The sequence below is a fragment of the Castor canadensis genome, chromosome 6 (genome assembly GCF_047511655.1).
Source record: "Castor canadensis chromosome 6, mCasCan1.hap1v2, whole genome shotgun sequence".
NCBI classification, from domain to species: domain Eukaryota; kingdom Metazoa; phylum Chordata; class Mammalia; order Rodentia; family Castoridae; genus Castor; species Castor canadensis.
The window spans coordinates 148,623,127-148,642,302 of NC_133391.1; the positions used below are offsets into that span (position 1 = coordinate 148,623,127).

General features: G+C 39.4%; 1 protein-coding gene across 7 annotated transcripts in view; it reads right to left on the reverse strand.

The window, feature by feature from the left end:
- Npr3 (natriuretic peptide receptor 3) overlaps positions 1-19,176 on the reverse strand; it is a 64,288-nt gene that overhangs the window by 14,449 nt on the left and 30,663 nt on the right. The gene's annotated exons all lie outside the window — the stretch shown is intronic.

Consider the following 19,176-nt stretch of genomic DNA (forward strand, 5'->3'; position numbering starts at 1 on the left):
ACAGGTGCCCCGCTGCGTCACATCTGCTCTCTACCTCAAGCCAACATGAGTCCAATGTTCCCCTTAAGGTCTCCACTTTTGACAACCCCCACACTTTCTCCATGCTTTGAATATGGAGCACACTAAAAAAATAGTAGGACCCAGGTATGGTGGTTCATACCGTTAATCCCTGCTATGCAGGAGGCTAAGGTAAGCAGACCAGGAGTTTGAAGCCAGCCTGGGCAACAGAGTGAGATCCCATCTCAAACAAACAAACAACAACAAAAAAAAAGTACAAATCCATCCATTCATTCGTAGTCAACTAATGTTGACTGTTTCCTGGCATTCCAGTACTTAAGATGTAAAAAAGAAGAGACATTGTGCTTACTGCCTGCCTGTGATGTGTGTCCTCTTCTGGATTAGCAGTAACACCTCAGTCTCTATTTCTACCCTCTGCCAAGTTCCGCCAACAGGAGTGGAAAACAGGCTTGGTTGTTGGTATATCCCACTTAAGCTTTGCCTCCAGAAACTTACAGTTTCCTAAACATAAACACTGGCTATTGTACTGTAAGAAATCATTTAATTACACTGAGCTGCTTCTTTCATTGAGACTAGAACCTGCTTCAAGAGGCAGGTGCAAGAGTAATATGACATAAGCATATGCCATATGCCATATGATGTGAGCCCAACACACATCAAGTATTCAATGAATATGAGCCAATGCTATGACTGTTTTATGATCTCTAAAGTGTTATAGGCCCTGTGTTCGAGGTCTGTCCAGGATACAGTAAAAGCATAAGAAAAGACTATAATTAGGGTTATGGTCACAGGAAAGACAGACAAGGGAAGGTTGACCATAGTGGCAAAAGTTGAACTGAGTTTTGAAAATGAAGAGATGTCTCATGGGGTGTGAGTGAGGGAAGTGAATGATGTGAGCAAAGGCACTTCCCAACAGGCTGTGTTTTAAGAAATGAGAATGTTCCAGCTGGCCAGGACCAGGAGGAGCAGGGTCATACCAAGATACCCGACGAAGAGCTAAGGAGTCAAATATCCACGGATCGGAAGGCCACATTGAGGAACCTGGCTGTTGCCAGCAGCCATTTGATCATGTTGTTTTGCTTTGTTCCACTCATATAGATAATAACTGTTCTTTGGGAAATTCTAATACCACATTCAAACCCATTACAACATTTACTGGACAAGAAATTAGCAAGTACAATCTTAAAACACTGAGTAATTTACAAACAAACTCTACAATGAGCTAAAAAATCTCCAAGCCTTATGATTTCAACAGACAATGTCAATGACAGAATGCCAAGGCAGTAGAATGAATTGGGCATTCCTCAGAGGACCACCAGGAGGCTCTTTTGTGAGGCACTACCCACCCCTCTCTAGAAAAGCTCACAAAGAGAGGTACGAGTCACCTGGTGCATCACCTTGTTCAAGTGCACCCTCACACCCAGTTCCACTTGACCTTGTCCCACCCTTAAGATGGTGAGTCCTATTTGTGTCACAGAAGCAAATATTTCAGATTTGCCATATCCCAAGTTCTGAAAAGCAAGTTAAATTAACATTTAAAGAGCCTGGGCTCCCTGTGCAGCTCTGCCGCTTCCTTACTGTTGTTTGCACCATCCTGGCCCTCATTTTCCCATCCAGAAAATGAGAAGAATAACAATACCTAGGTCATGAGGTTCCTGTTAGGTTTACATGAATTAATAAATATAAAAGGCTTTGAACGGTGACTGACAGAATTACTGTTAGCTTCTGCTGTTGTAATAGTCTAAAGATGGAGAATTATAAACCGAGGGATCTTGCTTGGCTTCTAAGTCTTAATGGCAGTATTCAGAAAGAAAAGGACAGTAAGACATGTCTTATTGACTCATTTTACATTTAATGGAAAATAAGGATCCTCATTCATTTCAGTGACCAAATGAATCTCTTACCTCCATGACACCATGATGTTAATTCTACCCAGTATGACAGGCCCAGCCCAAGCTAGTCATCCTGCTCACCCTTATGGAGGTGGAGTCCAGGACAGATGGCGGTTCATAAAAGAGCCATGAGTTAGCTGGCAGGACCCACAGTCCAGTTGTAGGCCTGACACATGACTTAATCTCTTCAATCTTCAATTTCCCGGTCTGTTAAGTAGGGATTTAGCACCAACTCATCTCATAGGCCTTTTCTGGAGATTAGACAAACCAGTGTGCATAAAACACCTAAGATAGTTCCTGGGACCATGAAAGCAATGGGCAGATGTTGGCTCTTACTCTTAGCTGTCAAATTTAAGTCTCAGAGTCATTATTTTCTTGGGCAAAGAATGATGTAGAAATAACATCTACTAGTCAAAGATAATTTTCTGCTTCTTTGGCTATGCTAATTCAGTTTTCTAAAGGAATATGAAATTTTCACTTAGGCCATGAAGTCATTGTGGCTTGAGGAAGCAGGCATGCTTTTTGAATTTTAATAAGTAGACTTTAGCTGGATAAATTTAATTCAAGCCACAATAATTTTTCAAAAGTCTCTCTTCTCTTTGATGACTATATGGAAACTACCTTGCTACAGAAGTCACAGAATCACAGTTGTAAAATGAGTGCCTTTGAAAAGCTCTATCTTAATCCCCTTCCTTACTCTGAAGACCTAAAGAGCATCACTCTCAGTTTCCTGCATCCTGTACTCAAGTCTTGTATTCTGTAAGCTCCTTGTTCCCAGGCGCCTAGGAAATTCCTGCTTGAATTGTGAAGGAGAGGTTGCTGGGCTTCCCCTGCCTACCTCTCTTCATCCTCCTTCTGCCCCTTGCTCAAAATCCTAGCCCAGGGCTACCACATTGATGTTGGCCACCCAGAGCAACATCCCTGGGCTACCTCCTTTCCCTTTCCCCTTCCTTCCTTCTTGATATGTCCTCTACAATCCAGGATGTGAAGAACGATTATCTTGTCCAGAAGAGTGAACTTGGATTTCTTTTGTCAGGTTTGATGATAAGAGAGGACAGACAGGCTCTGAATGTATACTCAAGTTCAAAAACTCATTCTGTCTTGATTTGCAAATGGATCACAACATTTACCTTCTTTCCTCTCAAAGTGACTAGTGTTTCCCTCTCTTGCCAAAATTAGCAGGAGAGCTGCTGACCCCACCGAGGTTTGCTGGCACCAGAGCCTGCTGCAAAGGAGGTTTCATAACACCTACCTCATTGGCCCTCCAGCCGAAGCAAAACCCCAAGAGACCTCTTTTTTCGAGGAGAACATTCTCACCTCTACATGTGTTTTTAATGGGAGGAAAGCCCGTTAACACATTATAGACAGTGAAAATTGGAAGTGCAAATTAAGGGGGGGAAATGAGGGAGAAAAAAAAGTACTAAGATGTGTTAGGAACACTTTCCACTGAGCCTCCAGGCTGAAAGGAACCAGGTCATTTGATCTATCCTTCTGCCACTGGACAGAACAACACTTGAAACTCAAAGTCCTGGTGGACTTGGATCCTGCTGTTGCTACTGATTGCAGAAAACAGGCTTCTCTCACCTAAGCAACTCATTCTAGTATTTAGCATCTTTTCTAGCCAGAAAGTTCTGCCTCGTCATCACTTGGCATAAGTCTTTTTTATATTAGCATATATTAATTGTACAAAGTAAGGAGATTTGGTTGTGAAATTTCCATCTAGATATTATAATGCTCTAGTCTTAATTAAATTCCTAAACTCAGCCATTCCCCAGCTAGATGCTGACCAAACTGGATTAAGAGAATAATACAGTTTACAATCTCCACCACAAAGTGCCACTACCACTGCTCCATATGAACACAGATGGGCTGTGCAAGTGAAGTCCTGATGTGCTCCACTACATCAAGTCTTGAGGGCCCCTCCTCTCTGATGGCACCTACCAGTCACATTTCCTTACTAGCTTTTTTAAAAATCCTGTATCATAGGGAAAGCTAAATAAATTTCTTATTTTTTATTTTTTAACTGAGCATAAAGTTGACATTCATGACATAGCTCCTATCTGTGACAGTGGACAGCATCTTTCTTGTTTCTCTCTGGGGAGGCAAATTCATGTTTAGATGAATTCCTCAATGCTTATGTTCCAAACAAGTACGCAAGCAGTGTTGTGTGCCTCAGACATTGTGTAAAGTGAGATGCAAGGCAAGGCTGTGCCAGGGTTTTACTTGTGGTATTCACATGAACTCAAGCGTTGTATCTTCCTTACCACAAACCAATGGTTCCCAATGCAAATGAGAGAAGCTAGGGGTGTTGGGCAGAATTTCCCAAGAGTCCTTTAAAAAAGACATGCCTTTTTACCTCCTACTTAGTTGAAGGGCACATGAGGGAAGTGAGTTTCCCCCATGGAAATGGAGCAGATAAGAGAAGAGATGAGTCCATGCCTTGCTCTTCCCTCTTCATGGCTAACAATGGCAGCAGCATCTTGTCCAATCACTAACAAGATCTTGCAAATGAACCTTGCCCGGGCCCGCCTAGACCACTGGAGGTAGCATTCAGCAGATAGTGTGTGAGTAGCCAAAAGGTCAAAGAATATTATGCATTTGGTAAGCACTTTACAAGCAACTTTTAAACTTAAAAAATATATAGGATCTGGTTTTGTTCGATTTCCTTTTAAGTCATAAAATTAACAGTCTAGGGTAACGGCAGCAACTGCCTGTACCTAGTGGCATCACAGTCTCTTCAACACCAAACATATGGGGAGGAGGCTGCACTCTTACTGACAGACACCCCAAATTCCGCTCTTCTGTGCTGAGCCTACTTAGTGGAATTCATACTTGGTCACCTGTTGACTTATTTTAGCCTTCTGGGAAATTAAACAGAACATCCCATCCTTATTTAAGAAAATGCAAAATCAAGTCGCTTTGTGATAGTCAGGCAGCACATCAACAGAAGAACCACCATCTCCACCTATGGCTCTGTGCTTGGCCAAAGCATCACTGTCCCATCTGGCAGATCTCTTTCTTCCCAAATTCAACTCATGAATTCCTTGTGGTGGGAGTTTGCCCTACATCTCCCAAACAATTATCTCCGTCCTGCACTCAGCTCCATCCTGTATCAATGCCCTGGACTAGCAAATAACTTAAATCTTATAGCCTAGATTCCTGCAAATAAGAGGAAATTTTTCTCTCTCATCACCTAGAACAGAATAGCTTATTAAACAAAAGCTATCTTTGGAAGATCATCTCCAATAATGGCTGGAATGGCAGTGGGGGCTGAGCACAGAGTGACTCAGTGCGGGGATGGAGCTGACACATGGAATCCATCAACACAAGCAAATCCCACCAAGGAAAGCCACCCAGGGTCTGCTCAAGAGAAGCAAGGAGGAGGACTCCATGGGCTTCACTTTGGGAACTGGTGGCTATGGAGCACCAGTAAATGAGAACAACTTTTTTGAATTCTGCCAATGCAGGAAATTCATTCATCTGATATATTTGTCCCTTGAACACACAAACAAACACGTCATTTTTGGATGCTTCTCAACACTCATCATACTCAAAGGCTTGAAGGTACACATATAATGACCTAATAAGAGTCCCTGGCTTTCAGATGAGCTAATGAATGATATCTGTCTTTGGCCTTGACATTCGCCAGCATCCAGCCAGGTATGTCTCTAAAAAACTAGTGACTTGATTCCTCATAAAACTGTGTAGGACACATGCTGGCTTCTCTTCCCAATACCCTGTATCACTGTCAAGGGAGGAAGATGTTGAGGTGAGCAAAGCATAAACCAAAATCCAAGAGAAGGGTAGGTGCAGGCAGCAGGTACCCTAGCAAAGCTCTGCTAGGCTGTGATGAAGATGCAAGGGAGGATGAAGGGGAGACCAGGCCAGAAGGAGATGAAAGGGCAGAAGGAGATCAAGGCCAAGGCATCTGGACCTACTCTCTTCCACAGATGTTACAGAGGCCATTTCCCAATGGCCACAGTACTTGCAGCTTGGTAACCTCTGCCTCCTCTTGTCTTTCCATTCTAGGGTGGTGACAGCTTCCTACTTTCACAAGCCCTGGCATTTTTGTTATCCTCTATTGGTTTTCCTCAATCCTACACACACCTTTGCAAATACTACTTTTATTAGGTTCTCTTTCATTTTCTTTAAGTGCATCTATCTCCCCCCAGGTACATCTTTCTTCTCTGAGCCACTCAAACTTACTCATTCTGACCACCCATTTTCTCCTTTCTTTTGAAAAAGCACTTAGTGCAAACTGTGTACTACCTCACTTGTTAATCTATTTTGCACTTTTGCATTCCTGTGTCCCCTGACACTCCACAAGCTCCTTGACGCATCCAACACAGAGACTGCACTAACTTGAGTTGATTCACAGCTCACACTGTGTTACCGCTAGTATTCCACCTTTCTTCTCACTTGCTAATACTAATGTTCTGTAAACTGGAGGAGGAAATCGCAAGGCTTACTATAGTTACATGTAAAACAAGCACCTGTAATCCCAGCTACTCAAGGGGCTGAGTCAGGAAGATCACTTGAGCCCACAAGTTCAAAGGCAACATAGTGAGACTCCCATCTCAAAAAAAAAGGTGAGAGCAGGGAGCAAATAAGTTCTAAGTAAGGATTTGAGAGACTCTCTCATAATAAAATTAATAAGTGGTATGTCTATTTTTGTTGTTCAGTGGCCTCTGTTGTTATTCACTTAGCTGAGACTGCCATAAAATTGGTTCAGCCTCTACTGCCAAGGGAAAGACTACCAGGCCAGTGCAGGGAAGCTCATACTGAAGCTAACAGTCTCAGTCAGAGAAATCTCAATTTGAGAAATCTTCTCTATCAAGTTTGCTACCAAACTAAACTGTCAACTCCCTCCCAAGTAACTTAATTTCCTGTATTTGGATATTGTTTATGGTTGACATTAAAGAATTACTGGCAACTTTGGAGTATGTTAACAGTAACACTACATAGTTACAATATTTCAGACTGGCATGAAGATAGCCAAGTAGGCCAACAGAACAGAAAAAAGAGTCTAAAAAGCACACTTATGTAGTCATTTGAGTCTGACTGATGTGCCTGAGCAATTCAGCAGGAAAAATAGATTTTTCAGCACATGGTGGTAGAACAAAAAAAGATTGGCAAAAACTAAAAGTTGATTCTTAACTCATAGCAGATACAAAAATTCATTTGAGGTGAATCATAGACCTAAACACAGAAGCAAAATTTTATAAAATTCTGAAAGAAAACAGGAAAATATCACTGTGATTCTGGTGATGGCAATTTTTTTATTAAAAAGGATGCAAAAATAGCACTGAACATTTTTAAAATGACTTGACCTAGATTAAAAAAACTCATCAGGAAGCACCATTAAAAGTATTAACAAGCAAGTGAAAGACTCAGAGAAAATATTTATTATACCTATATCTGACTCATATTCAGAATATTTTTAAAAGAACTTTTTAAATCAATAATAAAAAGACAACCCAATTTTAAAACAGGCAAAATACTTAAGCACACAGGTCATAAAAGTGAGGTAGCCAGCAAGCATATGGAGGGAGGCTGTACTGTGCATCACAAGCCATCAGAGGACTTCAACTTACAACCACAAGACACCATGACATCCATCAGAATAGCTAAAATTAAAAAGCAGATAGCACTAAATGTGGATGGGGCTGTGGAATGACTAACTCTCACACGTTGCTGGTAGAAACATAAAATTCAACATGCATCTATGCTATGACCCAAAAAATTCCATTCCTAGATATTTAGTCAGTAGAAATTAAACATATGTCCACAAGACTTAAACAAGAATGCTCATTGCAGCTTCAGTCACAATTGTCTCAAATTTGAAATATATATATATATATATATATATATATATATATATATATTTCAAACCATCAACAGAAGAATAAACAAACCATGGCATATTTATACAAGGAATATGACTCAGTTACTTTTAAAAAGAAGAAGAATAAAATACAAATAAGTGCAACACCATGCAGGATCTCAAAAGTGGCACCTGCATTGAAAGAAGATCGACAAAAAAGTATGTAATATAGGATTTCACTTACACAGTCTGTACAAATTCTATACAAATTCTAGAGCTAGCGAAGTTAGAGTATGGAATACAAATAAGAAAAGTGGTTGCTGAAGGGGGAGGGAAGTGATTGGAAAGGGACGTGAAGGGAATATATGTATATGTGCCCATGTAAATGTACTACATCTTGAATGAAGTGGTGGTTATGTGGATTATAATTTATCAACTTTTATAACATCTGCAGAGCTGATCAAATTATGCAACTAAGGTCTATGAATTTAACTCTATATAAAGTCTTATTGTACCAAAATGATGAAAAGCCTGTCCTTTAGACAAATACTAAAATAGTTACAGATGAAATGGCAGTGATATCTTAGATTTGTTTCATAGCTATCAGGGCAAGGTGAGGGTGGGGAAAACATTACAGAAGAAATTAGACTGATCTGATCACTGTAGGAGCTGAGTGATGAGGAGGAGTTTCACTGGGCTCTCTATTTGCAAATGTACTTGAAATTTTCCATTTAAAAAGGTTTCATTATTAATCAAGTCACTAAATGAACAACCAAAGCCTAGAAAATTGTGAAAACTTTTCAACAGTCAGTAAGCGTATTCAGAACATTTGGAAATACAAAATAATATGGTCAACATTTGTGTTTTGTTCAGTTCAATACTGTGTTTCTTCACCAGTACACTGAAATAGTATTTTGAAAAAAGACATCGGCAGATCTCAAATATCAATCTAAAAGAATAAGACAACAAACCAAATGGTCCTTCAATCATATTTGGGATGCATCACAATGAACTAATCTAAATCATGTGTACACAATTTTAAAATAGTTCTAGGACACTATGAGAATAATGAGTTTTACATACATACTAATTGTCAGGAAAAATAGTAATTCCATGTAATTATCTTTAAAGTATCACTTCAAGTTTACAGATTGAGAATTCAGTTAAGTCTTCAAATTTTAAGAAATGACACTGTACCCTTCACAAGGCTGGATCATGCCCTATTTTGTCATATATTTTGAAGACACTGATCTTTTTAGCTTATTTTAAAATTGTTCTACTCTCTTAGGCAATTGAAAGACAGTGTTTATTTTTTTTAAAAAGCTCTTGGGCTGACTTTTAATACTTTATTAATATGAGGTGACTTGTTTCTCTTAAGAAAAGACACCAAAAGCAGGCAGAGTGTTCCAGGTACAAATGCATCATGATTTTGAATCATGAACTATTCTCACTATTTTAGTGTGACCTGAGGTTAGCAGATACACTGGCCATAGTGCAAAAGAGAGTGCTGTGTACGTGTCTATGAAGATATATTATCTTAACCTCAAATGCATTTTTAACAGCCTAAAAGAATTACAGAATCATGAAAGTGCATAGCTTGAAGAGAATTTAGAGCTTCTATCTCCCTGACTAACTTTAAAGAAAGGGGTAAGGCCAAGGTCAAGCCAAAGGCAGCTTTTCACTTGAAAAGCTGAACTCCACAACAGGGGACAGATTCACCAAATCATGCAGGGGGAAGGACAGAATGCACTAGAGCTGAAGTTGCCTGGCTCCAAACAAACACCTTAATTATCTGTAAACTGATATCCCAAGCAAAGCACTTCCCTAAACTCCTAACTCACACCCAGAACAAGCACCAAGGACGGCAGCCTCTTCTTTAAAATATTTAATTTGACTTCTCTAGAGGAGGATGTTTTCCCTAGAAAACACAACTTTTTAACAGCAAGAAAATAGGACCAAAGAAAAAGAAAAGGTAATATTGGATATTACATTGTGAAAGTCAGCTTTAGGGTCACTAAAAAATGTAAATTGATATAATGCCAGGGACCAAGGCTTAATCTCATTAAATCTACCACTGATAGCTCTCATTGTTTAAAGCCCTGCTGAAATGGTTTGTGAGTCATGACACAAAATGTAAAGGACATTCGGTTCTCAAAGAACAGAAACATCAGAAAGCCTGTGTTCAATACCACTACCATCTGACGTAAAGGCTGCCCCTCTCATGCCTGGCGCATAATGAGTGAGTGTGGCCTCAGCTCACACTCTGTTCCACATTACTGCATTCACAGTGGGCCACTTCAGTGTCCCCATGTGTTACCCATTCATTCAACACCATAGCCTCCTGGTTCCTTGATCACCAGTGTTACCATGCACCTCATCAACTCACGCCCAGGCACGTACTCTGGACCAGCTTCTCAGGTTTTAACGCATACAGTTCACCTGGGGACCTTGTTCAAGTGCAGATTCTGAATCAGCAGGTTAACAGTCTCCACTTCCACAACCTCCCTGGTGATGCTACTGCCACTGGTCCTTAGACCACCCTTTGAGTAGCAAGGTCCTGGACCTTATCGTCACCTGGAACTGCTCCATTTTCAAAATCCTTGGAAGTCATGTCTTTTACTACAATTCCCTCTCCTTCCTATAGACTTCTGCGTGCAGAACAAGCTCTTTGTTCTCAGACTTCATCCTCCTCAATTCCTTCTCTACACTTGGTCTTGGTGCTCTGAATGGGGCAGTCCCCAGTCAGGAGATAAGGTTTGTAGACCCAATGTCATTCAGACCAAAGTGCCAAGGGAAAACTAAAAGTGGGGCCTGCCACTCAGGAGAGTTTGGAGTCATAGATACAAATTTCGGTGGTATCCATGTAGAGGTGATCATCCTGCCCAGAAGAGTACAACTGCTTCTCAGAAATTATGTTTAGAGAGAAGAAGGTCAAGGAAGGAACCTTAGGAAACACCAATATTTGTGGAGCAAGCAACAAAGAGGAGTCACAAAGAAGACTAAGAAGGACACAGCAATATAGGTAGAGAATTTGGAGATGGTGGTGCTTTGGGAACCAAAGGAAGAGAAAGTTTCAAAAAAGAGGGAAATCTTTCCAAATGACTCCCTAAGGAATCCCTCCATTCAAGTTTGATTTTTTTCACTGCTCCCTAAATGTGACTAATGCATTCCTACTTCTAATCTTGCATTTGCTTCACTTAAGTGGTTCATCTGTTCCCATCTATTCTTACCCATCAGAGGCCACCTACATAGGCAGAGTTGTCTTCATAGCATCCAGTACAACCCACAGGATGAGCTCAGTAAGTGCTTGATGATGTGCAGAGGTCCAATCAACAGCCATCTTCAAGCTTAACTGCATATGCCTAGTGACACATGGGTCAAGTAGCCAGCACAGTGGTACCCAGAGGACACCAAATAAATAAACCAAATACAAAATCTGTTCAATCAGGAAATGGGCACATGGTTTCCATAAATATATGTCACCACTGGTTATACAGAAAAGAAAAAAAACACTAAGATTAAAATAAATCTAATCTGTATGGCTATGGCGGGCAAATTACTATGCCAATCTAATGCTTACTGATAAAGAAATTAAATCTCTTTAGATCTTTAGGATAGGATGGACATGTAACTGTCCAATTTCCATAACTTAGTAATCATCCCACATAGAGATAACTGGGTAGAAAAACAATAAAGGTCTCAAATGAAGGTCACAAGTTAAATTGTTTATTATACCAAAAATAAAAACCCCTACCTCCAAATTGCAGCCTGTAGGGCAAGATTTGTAGATCTTTATAAAATAAAGCAAGCTTGTTCCAGGGGGTAAAAATTAGAAGATAAAGACTAATTCAAAATAATTTCCTAAAATGCTACTTTCAAATTTCATACCAGTAAGAGGGTCAAATGTCCAACAATATAATATTCTAGCTCTCTCTTAACAATTGGCCAGCCTCCAGAGGATGTTATTTAAAACTGCTCCTTCACCCCACTTACAGGGCCACCAGGATGCTCCCCTCTCAGCTGCTGGAGCTGTTCAGTTTGGACACTATCACTCAACACCCTTAAGCTTATAAAACTCCTTTACAATCATTTTTTCATAACTTCCAAGAGCAGCTAAGTGTGGTTTTCTCTGTTTAACAGATTAAAGTCTCTAGCACACAGGTGGCATGCCCTGAGGTCCACTGTTGTAATGCCCATCAATTAATACTTATTGAACCACTACCTTGGGCTCCTCCATCACATCTACCCACACAGGGAGCAGGCTCAGTATCCAGGCCTTATGAACCAGAACTCTGTCCTAAGACTTTAAAAAACTGTGGCTGCTGTCAGCATCAAACACCGGAGTCCTCTGTTAGCACAGTGGCCAAGGAAGCTGCCAGTGGCCTGTCAGCCTCCCTACTTCCAAGCTGGAACACATGTGCATTCCTTTTGGATTCCTGTCAAATAGTTTGAAATGCACTTATTTTGTTGCTGCTCTATAAGTTAAAAGCAAGCTTTCATATAAAGGAGTTTAAGTTCTGAAAGTAACACACTGCTCTGCCCATTCATTGGGTGATCACACTGAAAATAGGTTTCATCAGCAGGACTCTTGCAGAAGGGGAAATCCTGGCACAGAGGTTGTCCTCTGCCTCCTCTGTTAGATGGCACAATACCACCTGTAGACTCATTCAGAGTAAGCCTTCCTTTTCAAGGTTCCCTTTAAATGCAAATATCCTGGTGAGGCTAATCTGTTACACCCCTAATATCTTTGTATAAACGAGTTCCTCACCAACTAAAGAAAGAAGGACACTGAATCTCTGGAGGCACAGAGGCATTAGAAGTGGTGAGAAAGGTAGGGACAAAGAATCTGAGCCTCATTTTCCACCATTTTGCTCCAGGCTCCTTCACGTACACTAACACATGTAATTGTTAGAACTTACACATGTTCTATCTGCAAGCCCTTGTGGTCATGTGTCTACAGTCCATATTTCAAGCAATCTGATTATTCTGAAAAGAATGGAACTGTATTTCAGCTATGAAGAAGTTAGCCAAAGGAGCTGAAATGCCCTTCTACTCCACACAGTGACAATAAAATGAGAAGAAAAAGAAAGAAAATGGCTTAGCCTGTGAATTGTGAAACATATTTTCACACTGAATTGCTATTTTAGTCATGCATAGTTGAGTATACTGTCACCATTGTTGCAAAACATCTTTCTAACGCAAATTAATTACATCACCACACATACTAACCAAAAACTAGCATTTGCCTTGCAAAAGGACAAAGTGAAGTGTATTGCTTGGAAGTGTTTCCCATAAGTACTGTGATTCTTTGCTGAGTATTTTCAGATTATGCTAATTCAAAAGCATTTTGCACTAATAAATCCACCCCTGCCACTATGTTGCGATCACAAGTAAATAGATACTCATTTATAATCAAACAGAAAACATTTTTAATCAGGATATTCCCAAGTTCTTCAAACACTCTATGCTAGCACAACTAAGGCTACTTAAAAGTTCCAGGGATAAGCAATTTAAACCAATACTCCCCTTTAGTTTAAGAAAATGAAAGTGATTTTTTTAAAGATTTCAACACATCTTTATTTAAATGTTTGGAAAGCCAACCATAATTTCTTTAGCTAGAGAAACCTCCCGCAGTGCCTCTGTCTGCCTGATTACATTCTCCTAATACATCTCATTAATCTGCTGGCATGTGAACTCATGGTTCTTCTATTGTTAATAGCAAACTTATGGTTTGCTTTTATTCTCTGAAATACAATTAGCAAAGCCCTCCTGTGCCTGAAAGGGCCTTTTCATTTGGACAAATTATTCCCTGGCTGACCTTAATGAAAGGGGATGAGGGCAAGGAGCGGAGGGGGCAGCCCCTTCCTGTTCTGCTGAAGCTCTAGCACAAAAGCTGGTGTCACCAGGAATGAGACAGACACATCTTATATCGGCTCCTTTTTTTTTCCTTTCCTTAACTTGACTGAATAGCCATGTTTTAAAATCTTCAGGATGAGTATGCAGTTGTAAGTGATATTAATGTATGACAAGAGGGGGTGAAATGTCTGCCCAAGACTTTACTGATAATCTGATAACTTTGCGACTAATGTCACCTCCCACACAGCTTCTGTACAAAATTAGTATCAAAATTCAAGTTAGTTCAAACAGCATTGTGGCTGGGCCTTCCCCTCCTTTAAGGAAATTAGAGTGTTTTTAAACACCTTGTACTTTCCAAAATGTAATGTCTGGCCTCCTTAAACAATTATTTATTAAACCCCATCTCTGTTCAAATGTCTTGGCTAAATAAATGACCCACTCCTCAGCTTCACATTCATTTTTGAGTATTGGAGGAGGCCTGGGATCAAAGGCATGCCCAAATGCATATCCCACCTCCCTGATAATACTGCTGTGCATCAGTCACTGCTGGGATATTTGTTTAATTAGTTAAATTTTCAACTTTTAAATAAGGAGAAAAAACAAGCTATGGGTGGCCTGCTAACCTCAAAAAAGCAAATATCCACAGTTATAAAATCACCCCCTGCTCAGGATACCTGGTTAGAAATAAAAACAGCATTTACCAAATTCCACCCCAAGTCAAAAACAAAGGTCACATTAAGAAATATGAAAGTGAATTTGAAAGCCAAAGTACTAAGGATGCAGCATTATTTCACAAAAGTGGACTCTGTACACACTACACATTCTTTATAATTAAAACACTCTTCCTACAAAACAAAACAAAAACAAGTCATCTCTAAAATTAATTGGGGAAAACCTGATCTACTCTTTAAAACCAGTCTCTAATTCTATGTTTGCAAACCTAAACTTGCAGTTGTGGCTTTGCAAATACAAGTTGGACACAAAGCACTGCACTTACTTAATTTGCATATACTATATCGGAGTTGGCTATTCAGCTCCCTGCCATAGCATGGTGACCAGTTTGCAGCTGAAGAAAAGCTGGACCTCTATACTTTAAAGCTGGTGCAATGAAAACTTCCAAGAGGCTTTTCTGATGTGACAACATAAACAGAAGAATACTCTTTATAAGAAAATTTCCCTAAAAGAGTGTGTGAGAATGTGTGTGGGTAGGTGGGTGGGTGGGTGTGGGTGTGTTGACTATGACACTGTGATTTTTCAAAAAAGGAAAAACAATTTCCATACCCAGATAGTGACAATGAAACTCAGCTCTAAACTTAGACTGAAGTTAGAAAACCACTTTGGGCCTGTAGTAGGAGTCTGGGATGGGAAGGCTCCTTGAGATATTGATAGAAATCTCTGGCTGTACATCTGAGAAAGCCCTAGGAAGTCAAGGGACCTGAAGGAGGCTTGCTTGGTGCAGACTCAGCAAACTGGTCAGCCTGGAGCACCACCTTCTCACCTTTGCTTTGTGATGATGCCTCCAACACCGGAGGTCACAGGGAGGAGGGGACTCTGCGTTCCGTAGTTACACTGGGAAGGAAACTGGGCCCATACTGAAGCCCTCCTAACAAATGTATATCCTCCAGTGTTTTTCAACTTTTTTTCTAAAGTATTTTATTTTGCAATTTAAAGGAGTCCTAACAGAATCTAGAAAAGGCTGTAAAAATGCTGCCGTCACTTTATGTTAAGTTACAAATAACCTTCCAGGCCACAAATATCTCCAACAATTTTATGTAAATATTCCTTTTTTAACCTTATAATTGAGTCAGCTTATCTTTTTAAAATATACTTTAAATCAGGTGTGGTAGTACACACCTGTAATCTCAGCTACTTGGGAGGTAGAGGATCGCAGCCAAGACCAGCCCAGGGATAATTAGCATGAGACCCTATCTGACAAACAAATCAAAAGCAAAAGAACCAGAGCATGGTTCAAGAGGAAGAGTATCTGCCTAGCAAGCATGAGGCCCTGAGTTCAATCCCCAATTTAAAAAATCTACTTTAAAACCTAAAATTCTACTTGCACAAGAACCAGAATTCCTAGATGATATCCCTACGTATGTACAAAGGGATGGATTTGTTGTTGCTGCTGTTGTTTTGCAGTACTATGGATCAAACCCAGGGTCTCGTGCATGCCAGGCAAACTCTGAACCACTGAGCTACAACCCTAGCCCCCAGCAATAGTTTTTAAAATGAAGCCAGCATAAGAGACATTAAATGAATTTTATTCTTCATAAAATAAAATCAGAATGTAGAACCTATAAAGAGAATAACACCTTTCATATGAATTATTGTTCACATATGTTACTTGTTGCTTATGTACAGTCTTGCTTTTAGAGAAACAGAGAAGGCAGGGGATAGTTAAAAAAAAAAGATTGAACTACTAAATCTAGAAAACATAGTGGTTAGAAGGATACCATAATCAAATGAAAAGTTCTAAAGGACAGCTAGAATTCCTCTCAAACACATACTCTCTCTCTCTCTTTTTCTCTCCCTCCCTTTCTTTGAATATAGCAAGATTATTCCCCTTCTTCTACTTCCCACAAAACTTGACACCACCATCTGTGGACACTTGCACTGTATTGAGATTCAACAGTCCAGAAGAGACTTCTGGTAAATCACAGCCATTTGAACACACATTCTTTCCAAAATCCCCACTTAAATGATAAATTCGTTTTTTTAAGGTATAAGCCTACAAGTCTAGAGTACAGGAAAAAAGTTGTAGATGAGAAACATCACAAAAGTGGAAGTGGGGAAAGAGGAAACTGATTCAATAAGCCTGAGAAAGCAAGAGTGAAGTGTGCACAGGAGGGTGGAGGGGACTCCAATAAGAAGCAAGGTCAGTGCAGTCAGAGGCTCTGCAACTGGAGGTAGAAAGGCAATGGGCTGAAAATACCAGGATTTGTAGAAAGTCTGCATAAGAAACATTTGAAAAGTCATGTCCCTTCCCATCCTTACATAGAGAACAAATTGTCCCTCTCCATCCATACTGAAAATGTAGAAGCAGAGATCTAAATGGGAGGAAACCTACCACAGATGGAGATGGGATGAAACACAAAACTGAGAATGAGGTGTAAGTGATAAATCTGTAATCCTGACCTTCCCTGGGCTTCTTCAAGAAGCATTCAGAGAAGAATTCTTTGGTGGGACTGAACAGTCTAAGAGAAACAACTTCCACATAGTCTCATTTGAGATAACCCTTTGAAAAAAGCTGACTCAACACCTTATCACCCTACGATAAAGTCCACCACTATTCAGGTTCCAGCACATGCAAAGCGCTCTGGAGCGCTCTGTAATGGCTCACCCTTAACTGAACACACAGACTGTAAAACATTTAAGGAAAAATTCTAATTTGAAAAAGAGCTAAAAATTAATAGAAAAAATGGACCTGAAAGAAATGGGCAACATAGGAAGTAAAAGAAAATGGGACAAAAGAGGAATTTTATCTCAACAAATGTAAAACACCAGCAACTGTAAGAAGCACCTTCATTTTAGATGCCCTTAAATGGAAAAAAATTCCACTTTGATTGTGCTTATTAAAATATGACAGCTCATGGACTAGCAGCATGACTCAAGTGGTACAGTGTCTACTTAGCAAGCATGAGGCCCTGAGTTCAAACCCTAGTACTGCCAAAATTAAATAAATAAATAAACAACAGCCCACCCATTATGAAATAAGTTCCAACTTTAGATAAGTTGAAATGTGAAAAAAATATATTCAAGAACTAATAAAAGGGTATAGTCAGATAAACTTTTGTATCCAAGAAACAAAGTCAAGGCAGGCACTCAGAGAACAAGAGAGAAATCTTGAAAGTTAAAAATATAGTAACAGGAATTAAAAATCCAATAAGTAGGTTCAGTCAATCTCTCAGAAAGTTAAAAAAAAAAAGTCAGAATTAGAAAATAAATAATAGAATTCTCACTTTGGTAATACATATACCAGAAGATAAGACAGAATATAATGAGATCAACTAAGGAGGACTAATATGCAATTTTAAAACTTCCAGAAAGAGTGAACTAAGTGCTCAGCACAAATATTAAGAAATATTCACATCATTGTGAATCACAATCAGCCCAACCCACTGCTTGTTTGGTCTCCAATTTATTCCCCTCCTTTGATCTGCTTTGCTCTGCTCTATATTATAGAAGACTGATTCCTCCAGGCTCCTATCATCTGACTCCTAGTTAGTGCAATCAACAAGAAGCACTGCTAAGAGAATAGGACAAGAAGGAAGGGAAAGTCCAGATATTTCTCTCATATACTCTTAGCATTGGTAGCATCTCTGGCAGAGAATACATTTACTCCATTCTTCTAACTTCCGTGGGCAGCCCTAATTTTTAAATCCTAGTAAAATTCTTTCTTTCCTGGTCCTTCCAGCTCTAGAAATGCTAATGGCTTTTTGATGTTGTGCATCTCTGGCTTGTCTTACTCTTCCATTGGGCATCTCAGCTCTTCCCACACCTTAAGCTTAGTTCCTCCTGTTAAATTCCTTCTGTTGAATTACATGGCATCTCTGTTCCTGACTAGACCCTGACTGACTCAATCAATAATATGAAGAAAATACTAAAAGCTTTTAAAGATAGTAAAAAAAATATATAAAGTAGTATGAAAAAGATAAAGAATAAAAATGATAATAATAGATACAAAACACTAGAGCAATGACAACATTTTAAGGGAAAATAATCTTTGAATTATAATTTTATACCCAGCTAAATTATCGATTCAATATAACATAGAATAAAACAAAATGTTTACTGATATGTAAAGTCTCAAAAGATTTTTCCACTAACACTCTTTTCCTCCTTCAAAACCAAGGTGAAATTCAAGAAAGGAGATATGATATCCAAGGAAAACAGTTTGCAATGCAGAAGAGAACTAAAGTACAGACTCTTGTTACAGAAGAAAGAGACCATTCTCAACAGTAGAGCAGGAAAACCTAAGTTCAAAAAATAAATTCATTATCTAAAATCTTTGGCTGAGGTAATAAGAATGAAATCCTGAGGGCTACAAGGAAGCAAATTTTAAAAAATCAAGACAATTGTTAACTCCAAAGAAAACAAAGTTATAGAACAATCATAGAACAATACCTGATTCTGCTATATAGATTTATACAGTTGCAATGAAAAAGGCTCTGAGTATGATATTTTTAACTTTTCTTCACATCTTATTTTGTGGCTAGCTCTTTAACCAGAAACTGTATTACTAAATATTGAGAGGGTAGGAAGAAAAGGAAGTATTGGCAGAGAAAGAATGTATAAAAGAGCTAAATCTTTCTCCATTTTAGGAAATCAAAAGATAATACTGGAAATTTTCAATACCAAGAACAATATAAACCAGGTGCCAGTGGCTCCAGCCTGTAATCCTAGCTACTCAGGAAGCAGAGATCAGGAGGGCCACAGTTCAAAGCCAGCCCAGGCAGACAGTTCATGAGATCTATCTCAAAAATACCCAACACAAAAAAACAAAAACAAAAATAGGGCTGGTGAAGTGGCTCAAGTGGCAGTGTGTCTACCTAGCAAGCATGAGGCCCTGAGTTCAAACCATCAAAA